At 32.9% G+C, this 15037-nt stretch overlaps 1 long non-coding RNA gene and 1 pseudogene across 1 annotated transcript; both read left to right on the forward strand.

Moving 5' to 3' along the window:
- Window positions 1-698: 698 nt before the first annotated feature.
- Window positions 699-1403, forward strand: LOC123205547. The gene is made up of 2 exons (XR_006499861.1): window positions 699-1029; window positions 1215-1403. It is a non-coding gene; the product is annotated as an uncharacterized LOC123205547 (long non-coding RNA).
- A 6078-nt stretch (window positions 1404-7481) lies between these two features.
- LOC123205550 lies at window positions 7482-12892 on the forward strand (annotated as a pseudogene).
- Window positions 12893-15037: the final 2145 nt, after the last annotated feature.

The raw sequence follows: 15037 nt of genomic DNA on the forward strand, positions 1-15037 counted from the left end.
CCTATAGACTTCATATAAATATAAGGATGAAACCAATTCAAGTTAATGAGAGGATGTGGAACACAGGGTTATATAATATCAAGGATTTATTAAAACCAGGGTAGAGTGCCTTAGAAACTGGGGAAGGATTATATCTCTGAGTATTGGTTGAGTATGATTAGAAACTAGGATTGTTTCTCCTCTGTTAATTATGTACTAGGTTTATGGTGATGAGTACCATTGTATATCATGTTGATGAAACTATAGTAGATTTCTCTCATAAGTGGATGTGGGTGGGTTATATCGAACCATATGAGTACCATGTCTCTTTGTGGTATGTTTTTATAGTCGTACTTTATTCATCTCGAAACTTTGTTTTTTGTTATATGATCTCCTAACACAGAAAACCAAATTCGTAGTTAGAAACCTTCTCTCTCGTGCCAGTAAATCAAATTGCTGAATTTGTTGAATACGCGTTCCAACAAAACATGTGATATTTTCCATTATGGTGTGAAATTGGGCATGTGAAGTGCCCTTTCTGTTTCCCACTATTTCCCGGTACCAAATCAAAGTCTATTGTGAATCCATTGATGTACCCTTTATTCCTTTTTTCTGTTTTGCACTCTGTGTGTAAAGGTTATAATTTATTCAAGTCAAAACTCGGTATATTGTGTTATTTGAATAGGGAAGTATAAAAAGAAAAAGAGTTTTTGTGGAATAAAGTTGGGTCAAGTGTTTTCGCAGTTCCTGACCTCATATACTTATATTGTGAGACTAACAACAAAATTTCAATAATACCTCAATTCAGAAACTAATACTTGAAGTTTGGACATGCCTTGATAACTTTATTTTTCTATTATTTTTTATTGTAAGATGATAAACTGCATATTTTATTTGTGTTTGCAGGATCATTTTCAGTGCACACACCCATGAATTTTGTGATCACACTCACCAAGATGGAACTCGTGAAGTAACTGTGTCAGCCATGACATGGAAGGCAAGGGATGACCCGGGTTTGTTGTTGCCACCTTCCATGGGAACAGAAGAGAAGTAAGTATTAGCTATTGCTCTCTTGCTAGGGAATCTCATATACTAACAGCCTATGCTTCTGTTCTGGTTCTTTTGCTGTCATTTGTAATTGTAGCAAATATATCTCAATGGCGAAGTTTAAGACTCTAATTACAATTATAACACGAATTCCTTTCTTTTCATGCATTATTTTTTTTTCTTTCCAGATGATACGTCCGGACAAGAATATTATTTGCCTGTTGAATGACCTTCCTTATTCCATACTTCCCATTGCATGTTTTTCCAAGGGCAACATTTGTTAAACCCTTAGTTGGAAAGCAAATCCAGTTCCATCTTAACACCCTTTGTATGCCCCGATAATAATAATTAAATAAAGTGTTAGAACTCAAATGAAAGATGGTTTACCATTACATGAATATTTAATGTGTTGATTCTAGTTGTGGAGGTGGAGATATCCATTCTCTAGAATGATACCAATCAATGAGATAGAGGTGACTGGCTACTGGAAGAGCCTCTTTGATCTTGAAGTTCCAATACAATAGCTGTAGACTTTATTATTTGTGTGAAAATCCCTTAGCAAAGCACTTCCAACTTTGTTGCAATTTAGTGAAAAGGGGTTCTTCTTCTATTCTTTGATTCAGGTTCAGAAACCACTATAGTTATTGATTTTTAAATTATCATTGATGGAATTCATTTGCATTCATAACTGGTGTAGTGCACAGGCGATGGATACTAAACACTTTTTCACTTATAAAGGGCATGTTCAATGGATTTTTATTCGTAGTTATTTCCTAGATATGAGATAATCGACATCAATTAAAAATGAGTTGGTTTGGGTTGCTGAGTCATATGAGAATTGTGACTGAATTGAGTTAACTGGGATTAGAAATAAAATGAAGTAGGGAAGAGTCATAACAGAGTTTTTGGAGTGTCATCTTGGCAGCTGTGTGAAGTGAAAATTTTATAGGAAAGATCACTTAATTGCAAAAAGAGCTTGGTCTGACATGCAAGTTTAATGAGGAAATTAACCTTCTGCTGTAGATTTTCTCTTATAAATTGATTTTATTTTTAAAGTAGGATAAAAATTAAGTACTAGTGTGATGTTTATGTTTGAGATTGGTGGTTTTCTGCAGCCTTTTATGTTGGATAGGATCATTGAGAAACAAATACAAAGATTGAGGTGAGTGCTGGAATAACAAGCATGCGTGATTGTAATATGTCCTTTAAATAAGCATTGTTTGTTTCCTCATCTAGCCATCGCTCCATCTAGGGTGGATTCCGAACACCCCTTGCTCGAGTTTGGGTTGACAAAAAATAATTCAATTCGAATTTGGCTCAAGTTTGTAGAGTCAAAATTAAGTTCGATTCGGATGAAAAATAACTCAGCTTGATTCTGTTTGAGTTTGACTTGATTTCGTAGCTTGAATTAATGGTTTGAATTCGTAACTTGGTTCAGTTCAAATTGATAATTTAAATGTATGACTCAGATTCATAGTTAAAGTTTGTGGTTTATTGATAAAATGACGTTGTTTTACTTAAATAATATTCAAAATTTTTTATTCGAGCTGAGTTGAGTTACGAATTTGAACTGATTCAAGCCATGAATTTGAATTGAATCAAGTCACAAATTCGAACTATTGATTCGAATTGGATTTGAGCTGAATTAAGTCAAATATCTCTTGGCTCAAGTTCGATTTGAATTAAAAAATAAATCAAATCTTAACTCAAGTTCGATTTGAATTTTAATTAAACCAATTTGAGTCAAGCTGAATCGACTTTCGAGATCAAGCTGGTTTGAATTATATCTAGGCCTACCTCTGTCTCCTACTTGACCGTATGATGCCACCTAGAGATGGGAAGTGAGTCGTGCTAGAGTCAATCAAGGGCCTAGTAGGCAAGGATTGAAAAGTTTATAACACAACCTACGACCCTTTAGGTCGTGCCTTTGTAGGCCTTTAGCAGGGCAGTCAATGTGTGTTGGAACCAACCATCAAATTATGATTTTTTTAAAATTTTAATTAATATTTAATTATTTTTTATTTTTTAATATTTTTAATGGCTACCCTGTGGACCCTTACCCTACGGCTTGGCATAACCTATTATAATAACAAGTCATACTTTATGGGTTGTGTCAAAAAACAGGAGTTTAAATTATGACATGGCTGGCCTAACCTTTTTTATTTGTCATCGCCTATCAATTGTTATTATGAAAATGCTCGATCATCGTACTCAACTTCCAAACCAAAGATGACTCCTTTATAGATAGAAACCAGTTTACATTTTGAAGTCTAAGCTTTTCGATCAATATAATTTGCAACTGTCAAACCAAAATCTTGCATAAATTGACAAGTGAGAACATCTTCAACTTAGTACTGACAAAATGGATGCGTTTATGCATGAAGGGTCATAACAATGAAAATGGGAGAACGGGCTTTGCAATAGGAAACTCTCCTATTTATTTGTTTTATTACTATCTTCTGAAACAAGATTGGGCTTATTGACCACACCATCACCCCTCCAGGCTAAAGTTCCGTTAGTTTCAAATGCACATTCATTCAAAAACCCCCTCAATTTCAAGTTAGAAACAAGGCCAAAGGACTTTTTCTAATCAAAGTATCTTGTTTTCTTAAATTCTTATCTTTTAACTTTGAAAATCTTATTTACCCATCTATAGATAATTAAATTTATTAATTTTAAGGTTAAAATTATTATTTCATATGTAATATTAAAAATAAATTTAAATTTTATTTTTTTTCCTTTAAACCTTAAAATTAATTATTTTTCTTCTATATAAGTTTTAAAAAAATAACATTTTCTTCTAAAGTTTAGTTTTAAAACTTTGGCATTACTTCTGAGTTATTGTTGGCGGTCTCTCTCTCTCTTGATGTTTTCACTCTCTTCTCACTTGGACCTATGATAGACACGTTCTAAACAAGGAAAACAAAACTCTTGTCTATTAAGATGATTGTCTTCCCATCTTCTTCTTTCATCTTTACAATTTCAAACACGTCGGTTAGAGGTTTAGGTGAAAGAAGAAAAATTGTTAAAGGAAGAAGAAGAGTTGACAGGGAGAGACACTCAATAATGACATCGAAATTTGAAAACTAAACGTTAAGAGAAAAAAATGTTATTTTTTAAAACTTAATCTAACGATGAAATAGTTAATTTTTAGAATTTAAGAGAAAAAATAAATAAAATTTTAATGAGTTAAAGTTTTGTTAATTTTAATAGTTTATAAATAAGTAAATAAGATTTTTAAAAATAAAAAATAAAAACTGGTACGGAGTTGGTTTCTTCATCTGCCGAAGACGATCAGCTATTTAGTTATAGTTAAGTTGATAATGTTATCTTCGTTAAATACTTGGCTTAAAACCAACTTGGTCGGTCATAAAATATCAATAACATCAGATCAAGCAATCTGTTGTTCAAATTATTTATAATTTGAATCAGAAAGATTTTATGGTACAGGAATTGGGACAGGACACGTTCTGGGGTTAGGTCCAAAGTAACGACAAAATATTATATTGATAAAGGAAACAGTCTTTTGATTGAAAAAGGGAAGGAATATAAGCCTATTATTCAAAGTAAAACTCTGATTTTCCTGAAACATCACTAATAAGGTTATATTAATACAAATATTTTCTTTCATTATCGCTTTGTTGACATGTGAGCCCTGAAATGAATAATTAATTATAATAAAAAATTATTTAGTTGATAAAAAGTGTTTAACCCTACCTTACCTACCATTTCAAAAGTTAACATAACATTATCCATAATGAATAATAGGGTGTAAATTCCGATCAAGGGAAATCTTATTTATGGGTCCATACCGTACCTGCATGAAAATATTCCAAAGGCAAGAGGATATGCCCAATCTAATTGCACCCAATGGTGTTTCAGGAAGTTTGGTGTTACCTAAAAGCCTTTTGTAATTAAAAAAAGAGAAAATTTCAATGAAAATAGAAAATGTCATTTATAATCCGGGAAAATACAGGTGGGAAATAAATTTTTTTATCTCTCTTTTTATTGAAGAATATCAGATTATTATAATAATCTTGTCTTGATAAATGTAAAATGAAACTTAAATGAATTGAATGAGAATATAATTCTGAAGAATTGGGACAATCTTTTTGGATCAGCAACAACGTTGCTTCAACTTCAAGTGAGATGAGATGGGCCCGTCTGACGATATTGTTTCTCTCTTTCTGCCGTTTCTTCCGTTGAAAATAACTTTTACCTTGTCTTTCTACTGTTTCACCCAAATAATATAATAAACGGCATAAGTATCAGTGCTAGTTTGCACTAACTTTTGATAGGATATATATTTTACATAGGCAAAGGACTTCCCCACCCCCTAACGGACGTTGATTTTTTAAGTTTTATTTCGTTAATTCACCTATTATTTATAAATAGTTAAAATTAATTAAATCTATTAATTATATTATTATTCTCCTTTAAACTCTAAAGATTAATAAGTTTTCAACCTAAGTTTTAAAAACTATATTTTCTCCCTAAGATTTTCAAATTTTTAGATTTAATTTTTCAACAAAAACTGATGATCTTCAAACACTGTCTCTTTCTCTCCGGTATGTCCTTTTTTCGACTGTGCTCCTTCTAACCCTGTGAAGCGTCTTCGTCACGATCATGTCTCACGACATTGAAAGGAGCATAATCGAAAAGAGGATGGGTCGGAGAGGAAAAAACGTGCCTAGAAATTGTTGATTGTCGTAGAAAAAATTAGATCTGAAAGTTTGAAAACCCTATGAAGAAAATACAGTTTTTGAAATCTTGGGTTAAGGAAACTGTTAGTTGTTAGGGTTTAGGGGAGAAAATAAAATCAAATTTAAATTTATTTTAATATTAAATATAAAATGATAATTTTACTCCTATAACTAACATATTAAACGGTCATGAGAAGGTAAATGAGATTTTCAAAATTAACAGAAAAAAATTTGAGAAAACAACATATTTTGAGTGGAAATAAGTTCTTTGGCCTTTTACATATGCCAAAAGACTTATTCTCATCCAAGGTAGAGGGAAAGTTCACACTTTTATCTTGTGGTTTAAAAAATTCAAACATTCATTTATGAATTAAAATTTATTAAAATTTTTAGTTAGAGTTAAAAGATAAAATCATTATTTAATAAAAATATTTAAAAAATAAAAGTTAATCTCATTTTACTCTCTTGATGATTGAAACACTAACAATTTTATTCTAAAATTAAATTTTGAAAAATCACATTTTTCCCCATTCTAGGTTTTCAAATTTTACATACGAATTTTTGGTGAATGACTACTGATCTCTCTCCCTCTCGGTGTTGTCTCTCTCTTTGATACTTTCCCTTCTACTAACAATGTCTAATTTCAACAAACTCTAGATGAAGAGTAAAAATTTTTTGTTTGGATCTTCATTATCCAAACAAATCGGTTTTGTCGAGACAATGATGACAGTCTAGACAAAGCTACTTTGTTTGGATGATAAAGATCTAGATGAAGAGTTTCGATTCTTAGTTTAAATTTTGTTGAATTTAGATGTTGTTGATCGAAGAAAAAGTATTGAAGAGAAAGATGACACAGGGAAGGAGAGAGATTGATCGTCATTAATTGAAAATTCGTCGATAAAATTTAAAACCCTAAATATAAAAAAAAAATGTTATTTTTTAAAACTTAATTTAAAAAAAATATATTAATTTGCTTAATTAAGAGAATAAAATGATGTAAACTTTTATTTTTTAAATATTGTTAAATAATAATTTTATCTTTAATTTTATTTAAAAATTTTAATAAATTTTAGTTTATCACTACATATTTAAATTTTTTGAAATTAAAAGATAAGAGTTTATGATTTTGCTGCATAGGCCGGTATAAGATTTTTGGCCTAACATATATATATATATATATAACTCTCATGGGCAACGTCTACGAGGCCTAACCCGTTAGAAGGTTATAATTTGAGGACCTCACACGTGGACTCTTATGGGTCCCCTGTTAATCGACCAAAAGCCCAAAGAGTACAACGAAGTGTGGAGATGAGAGCCGTCCACCAACCCATTTAACTAACCATGGTTAGACTAACAAGAAATTTTTGTACTTTGATGCGGTGATGCCGTCAAATGCGATAAGTACCATTTGGCATTAAGACTAGAAGGACGCAGCCACGTGGTGGAACCAATAGCTGCCATCTTCTTTAACAATCGCTCTGAGCCAACCACGTGGAATAACCATATCGCATTCTTAGCTGGGGACTAGTGTTATTTCGGAGAGCGGCTGAGCTGCCCCGTGGCCCCGTTTCTTAAATAGCCAATATTCCTTGTTCTGTTTTGAAACGGTGAATCTAATAGGTCGTTTTAACTGTCCCTAGTACCCTTATAGTCGTTCCACCGTCATTCACACGTCATACGACGCTTATCCGTGAAGAGTGTCAAGGAGTAGCACCCGTAAAAGCGAAGCAGTTGGGTGTAGACCCCACGAGCACACGGAATACTTCTTTTTCCTTGTTTGCGGGACCCAACGACCTTGGTGGACCCCGCTTGTCATACTCTTTATACGTTGCTACTCCAGTCGCACATTCCCCATTATAAGAAGGACGTCCAGCTTCAAAATTTCTCGCTGTTATAGAGAAAGGTTAGTTGTCTTGTGTCTAGATACTTCATATCTGTCTTCACAATAAAATCTTTTGTTTCAAAACAAATGCGAACCTCGCTTAACTCTGTTGTAGTGGAATAGAAACACCTTTTCTGTTTGTTTCCCGTAAATTGCTCAGAAATTTATTACTCTTCGCTCTCTGTTGTGGTTCACCGCTCTCGGCTTGGAGATCAGTCACTCTACCGAATTAGGGGGTATTACTTCCTTTGCTTGTGCTATTTTTTGAGTTTCTGATTTACTTGCTGAATAATTTCATACTTTTTGTTACATGTTTAAATTAGACTGACATAGAGATGTTTTAAAATCTTTTTTCCTTTAAATTTGTTATTCTGTGTCTGTTTTGAAGTAAATGTTCGTTCATCTGTAAAGTGTACTTACTTAGTTCTCGTTTAAGTCTCGTGTGTTCGTATAATTTAGGCTCTGTTATTGTTTTAAATAATAAATTTTAGTTTAATTGTGTAGGATAATGGAACAATTCCACTTTAACAACGACTATCTCGACTACGCGGACGATTACTACGACGCTGCTGGTTTTGATAATGATGACCCTTTTGGTGATGTTGAGTCTCCTAGGGACAATAGTTCCGAGTCCTTTGACTCAGACTCTGAAGATGACTTTGAAACGGTAGTTTCATCGATATTGTGCAGCTTTTTCACAATTTTGTGTTACGAAATCATTATAAATGATATATATTTTTTCGTTGGCATAAACAGAGTAAGTCAAAGACTGATACGTCTGCTTTAGAAGCAAGAAATGGAAAAGATATACAAGGAATACCTTGGGAGAGGATGAAGTTTTCCAGAGATAGGTACCGTGAGACCAGACTGAAGCAGTACAGGAATTACGAGAACCTTTCCCGTTCACGTGCAGAGCTTCAGAAGGTTAGTTTGTCTCTGCCTTGATAAATTGTTTTTATTTGTTTTTCGTATTTTCTGTTTACATTATGGGTTGGTTAATGCTAAAAAGTAAACTAAAATATCCGAAACGATTGTGATAGCCCAGAACACGAATCTCTTTCGACAATTGTTTGCTAAACATGTTACGTTGACAGGAGTGCTTGGAAGTAGAGAAGGGAAAGACCTTCTATGACTTTCAGTTCAATACAAGAATTGTCAAGACAACAATTGTGCATTTTCAGGTAGAGACTGTGGTCATCTCTCTCATTTATTTGATTGTTCATCCTTTTTTAAACACAATAATTTCGGTTTAGGACGCAGTCATTGCACTACTTTGATTTCATTTTTATTTTTCCTATTTTCTTGCGTCGTCATTTGTGGTGAAGTGTGGAAATTCATATTACCCTTGTGCTTTTGGTTTTCCTATTTGTTACAAATCCTTATCATTGTTTACCATAGTAATTTTTAATGTTGCCTTGCATAAATTGATTAATGACATGCATTCCATAAATTGTAAATTGCATCCATTGTATCACTGCATAAAGATTTAGTCATATTGAAGAGTTTGGTTTGGGTTCTAGAATTATGAATAGTCCGACTTTTGAATTTGTTTTGAACTCTGTTTATATGCATATCATACTAGTCTGTATAAGTTTTGCAGGTCTTGTGAATATTTTATAATTCTTTATGGAAATTATTGTGTATGATACTAGCTTTGTGCCTCAACCATTCATTAGAAGGTATGGAGCTTGCTTTTACATTAGGTTTCAATGAACATATTATTTGCTTAGAGATATAACTAATTTTACCTTCAGCTAATTTAAGTTTCAAAGAATGCTTCAGATTTAAACTATGGTCCAGTGAGTCCATCATTACTCCTTTTGTGCAGATCTACAAGCTGGTGATATAATCTATCCTTGATTTAAGTTGTTGATTTGTCAAAAAATTGTGGTTAAAAAATCCAAAATGTGCTATTAATCGATAATTGTTTTCAAGATTATCGTGTAACACTATGTTTTTATCCATGAAATAAGTCTTCTATTTATTATGATTTGTCTTTTGGGATCTATTTTTCCTTTGATCTAAGGAATCCTTTTATGATAATAAAAGAAATTTTCTCTTTTTGAAAGTATCCTCATGGGATAGTTTAGAACCAAATTATGTTTTGGCAGGTTCTTGAACACCCCTTTTCCAACTATTCTGATCCACCATTTCTGGATCTTTATTTTTTTTAATATCCGTGAACGCAAAGTGGCCCACTGAAGTAATATGATTGGGTTTGATATTCACTCAGTCCCTCTTTTTCAGGTTTTATGAATGGAAGTTACTTAATACACGCATTTGGTAACAGTTCATAGTGGAAATGAAATTAGATGACCTAATATTTCTCATGGCATAATTTTTAACAGACAAATGATTAAATGACAAGTTACAGGTATCAACGCATCATTGCTGTGCATGGCTTGGCATTTTGGAAGATGATCTTATCTGATCCTATGAGATAGTTTAATTGTAATATAGCTTTTTTCGAACAATCTTTTATATCTTTAAACGAGGTTAGGCCTAGATACCATATTGAAAATACTCACACGTATGCAAATGCATGGACATTACAAACAATATGTTTATATCTGGATAAAGCTTACAATTCATCACTAGTGAGATAGCCCTTGTAGATGATTTGAAATCACAGTATGAAATCTATTTATTTAGGTTTTTTAATTTGTTTGTTAACTGTTAAAATTTTGGACTTCTGGTGTAAAGGGTTAAAAATGATGAGGTTGGATGATCTTTTAGATGGGCAAGTGCTTGACCATGACTCCTATAATTTTTTGTGATTCTGATATCTTCAATTTTTTTGATCAGCCAGCCAGAGTCTTCTGTTGACACTGTGCTACTTGTTAATTCTCTTATTGACATATTTACCAACTCTGTTTTATCTTAAAATGTGAATGGTTGTTATCTTTTGTATGATGTAAATTATCTTTGCTTTGTGATGATATGTAGATTGATCTGATTGCTTCTAATTGTCTGTTAACTATAATTATATGGATTTAACCTTTGTGGCATTTAGGACTGCAATCTTTCTCTAATTTCAGCCTATAAAGCATGGCGGAGTTATATCTGAGCAGCTGGCACCATAAGGATACATTGTTTATATGGTATGATAGGAAAATATTTGAGTATTTGACTGGCCTCTTTGGCAATTTCTGTAGTTTAGCGTCTATGTGTCGTGCTCATGAGGGGCCTAATTCATACTCATTTTGCATTCATTTTCCATGCTGAAGTTTTATATATTTGATACAATTGAAGCTAACTCATTAGATTTTCTGATATTTATTATGCATGAGTGTTAATTCATCCATATCATGTTAATGTATCTTGGTTGCAATGCATACCTTATTGTTATTAACAGTTTATGAATGTTGTGATTCTAATATATGGAATAATGTACAATTTAGTAACCTATAGTATTAAGATGTCTAACCATTAACTTATTAAGAAGTTAGTGATTTGTCCCACAAACAATGCTTAGTCTACCTCTTTACTGCACTTGAACTCCCAAGTGTGAGGATAATTGTGGCCAACATTTTTTTCCTTTAATTTCTATTGCCCAAGAAAAGACTGACCAGCTTGGGTGATACATTAATACTAGAGCTCCTATCTAGTTTTAGGTGAATTCATTTTTTATTATTATATGCTATCCAGTGATGTTTATGGCTGTTATTGATGTGTTTGTCTTCTTCTGTGCAGTTGAGGAATTTGTTATGGGCAACATCAAAGCATGACGTGTATCTTATGCAGAATTATTCTGCAATGCACTGGTCTTCTTTGCTCCAAAAGGGCACAGAAGTGCTGAACATGGTCAAGCCAATTGTTCCAACCTTGGTAAGTAGTTTCTTGGTTGATGAAGGTTGAGACTTATTTACTGTTTGAAATGCTCTGAACTGATTTTTATTTTGCAGAGACGCTCTAGACTGCTGGCTCAGCCTCTAAACAGAGTACAGATATGTACCATGGCAGTTGAAGAAAATTTATTGGTAGCTGGTGGTTTTCAGGGGGAACTTATTTGCAAGGTAAGCACATGTCTAAGTATTGCATGTGTCAAAACCAGTATGAACTAAAAAATTGCTGTATTCAGCATCTCATATTTACTTTTATGTTCTTGGCAGTATTTGGATCAACCTGGGGTTGCATTCTGCACAAAACTAACAGCAGATGAAAATGCCATCACCAATAATGTAGATGTTTACCGTGGCCCTAAGTTAGTAACTCTCATCAATACTTGCTTTACCAGACCTTTTAAGATATCTTTTTTATCTTTTGGATAAGAGGTAAAATTATTCCTTTTAACACTGAGCTATACCTTTTCTTTATAGTGGCTTATTGAGGGTCATGACCGCAAACAATGATGCTCAAGTTAGAATGTTTGATGCTGAAAACTTTGTCTGCCTTAATTGCTTCTCATTTGATTGGTCTGTTAATGTAAGTTTGTTCTTTGTAAATTCTCTCTAGGAATTGGATGTCCAATGGTTCCCTCATTTCTTACACGCTAATCAAATTTCGTGATGGTTTGCTTCCAGAATACTTCTGTTAGTCCAGATGGCAAGTTGTTTGCAGTCTTGGGGGACTGCACGGAGTGTTTATTAGCTGATGCCCAGACTGGGAAAGTCACTGGGAACCTTAAAGGACACCTGGACTACTCATTTGCTTCAGCTTGGCATCCAGATGGCAGAATTTTGGCTACTGGTAATCAAGACACTACTTGCAGGCTGTGGGACATAAGAAACCTTTCCCAGTCTTTGGCTGTATTGAAGGGAATATGGGGGCTATTAGAGCTCTGAAGTTTACCTCTGATGGCCGGTTTCTGGCTATGGCAGAACCTGCAGACTTTGTTCATATAGTTGATGCTGGGTCTGGGTATGCCAAATGTCAGGAGATTGATCTATTTGGGGAGATAGCTGGAATAGCCTTCAGCCCAGATGCGGAAGCTCTATTTGTTGGCATTGCTGACCGTACTTATGGCAGCTTGTTGGAGTTCAACAGAAAACACTACAATCAATATTTGGACTCCATATTCTAGTGGAGTGCGCTTTTAAGTCAAATCCCACTCACATGGCTATGGAAACCTGTATATGAAGTGGAAAATTTTCCTTTTTAATTTTATATTTGAAGTATGTTTAAAGCTTAGTTTAGTTCTGGAAGTTGATATTATATGGCACTCTCTCTCTATTGGGATTTGTGGTGATGTAAAGGTCGAGATTACAGTGTCGTTTGGCTTTAGGAAGCTATTGAAGGTGCCTTTTTGCACCGACAGAAATGGAAATATCAGTTTTGCTCCTTTGCATAGCTCTTTTATTAGTTGGGGGGTTGTATTGTAAATTGTTGTACCATCCTCAGTCACCGAAGTGGATCTCTTGAAGATTGGTTTCTTATCCCATTTCCTTACGGAAGTCTTTTATCAGTAAGGACGTTGAAGGACAGCGAAAAAGAAGAAGAAAATAATAATACAATTATATTTGCAGTGTCGTGCGAAAATTGAATTGAGATCTTTGACCAAATAAGTAATATCACCATCGCATGGATTTGGAGTTACTTTTGCATTAAGAAGAGTCGAGTCGTTTGTAAATTTATAAGCAGAATGGTTGGTGAAACAGAAGAATTGTAACGTGTTATCTTATGGGGAACACAAGGTTACCAAAGTCTTCCTCGTTACGGGAAGGTGCGAAGTCAAGTCTTTCTCATCAGTGTCGGCCAATCTGATTTGATGACACTAACTGGTCAAATTTCAGTCACAGTCCCACTTGACCCCTCTTGGAATTTTCTCCCTATCACTGTATTTCTTACTTTCTTGAAAAACTATTGATGCTTCTGGGTTTCCACGTTGAAAGTACAATGGAAGCAAATAGAGTCTTGGAGTGAGTGGCCTATGGGCGGGTTAAAGGGAAAGCTAATACTTGTCCTCTCTAACGTTGAATTTTAATTTATATATAGTCCGTAAGACTATTCGTTCAAGTATCCTTGACCCGACAAAACAGATCATTTGGGTATAATAAGCTGAAATTTCATTTATTTATGTTTTATATTATATATATTTTAAGATATGTTATAATGCATATAAAAAATAATTTATATTATAAAATATATTAAATTAATACATATTTTATAATATAATATATATTATCGATATAAATCAATATATTTAAAAAAAAAACAATGTAATAGAAATATAAAAAGAAATTTTAAATTTTAAAGATATTTATGATATTTTTTAAAATGAAACCATATCAATTAAATTTTTATTATTTTGTTGATATTTTAATATTTCATTTTTAAAAATTTATCATAATATATGACATAATACAATATTTGATATATAATATATAAAATTAAAGTTTTGATATATAATATAATACATAATTTAACTACAATAATTGATCTGTTTTTTATACTTTGATGATTTACTACATTTATCAACTCCCTATTCTCAGTCAGAATTTGAATCATCATGGTTAGCGCTATTCAAATAAACGAAACGTGCATGACAGATTTTTCTCCGTGGCACACTGCATTAAGTTAGGAATTGTATGAAATCTTTATGGACTTGGGCCAAAACTGAAGGCCAGGATACGGAAATAGTTTGCTACAGAAGGTGGTGAGGAAAAGAATTAAATCCAAATTCACATATGGTGAACCACCACCACCGCCCAATTCCACGATTGTTGCCACAGCCTCACTACTCACCGCCCACCACTATCTTCTACTTGACAGCACTACGATTCCGTTTTTAGGATTTACGGGAAAAAAAAATGTTAAATTTCACTATTGATGCTCAAATCTAGAAATATATTTTACTTACTGGAAAAAAAAATTTATCAAAAAAATAGAAGAAAGCAAAAACAGAATCGGTTGTATTTTTTCCTTTGCGTAATTGATAGAGATTTAAACCTATATACATATATATATATTTTAAGTTTTAATATTGAACTAATTTAAAAATTCATTGTATTGATAAAGTGTAGTTGATATTTATTGATTAAGGGATGAGGTGGGAGGCATGCGAGATGTCCTGAAAAAGTGAAAATAAGAAAAACGTAGGTTATTTATAGTGACATAAAACTACCATGAAAATGACAAAAACGGCAAATTCAAACATATCAAACTTTCCACCGTTGCTTCTTCTCTTCTGTGTCCTAATTAGGTGGCCGCATTCTCCACCAACAAATTTCTCAATCTTTCTTTAAATTTTGCTTTGTTTTTTCAGCAAGTAAATCTTACTTGAAGTACACCCTTCCAGGATTAGATTAACCACACTGAATAGATTAACATTTTAAATTTAATGATTAATTTTATAATTATTATATTAAATAAATTAAAATTTTAATTTTAATATATTACAGATGAGTTTCAAACTTATATATCTAGATATCCTATTTTTGGTAATTAGACACGAGGATTTTGCCTCAAATAATATGGTCCATCATCA

The sequence above is a fragment of the Mangifera indica genome, unplaced genomic scaffold (assembly GCF_011075055.1).
Source record: "Mangifera indica cultivar Alphonso unplaced genomic scaffold, CATAS_Mindica_2.1 Un_0008, whole genome shotgun sequence".
Classification (NCBI taxonomy): domain Eukaryota; kingdom Viridiplantae; phylum Streptophyta; class Magnoliopsida; order Sapindales; family Anacardiaceae; genus Mangifera; species Mangifera indica.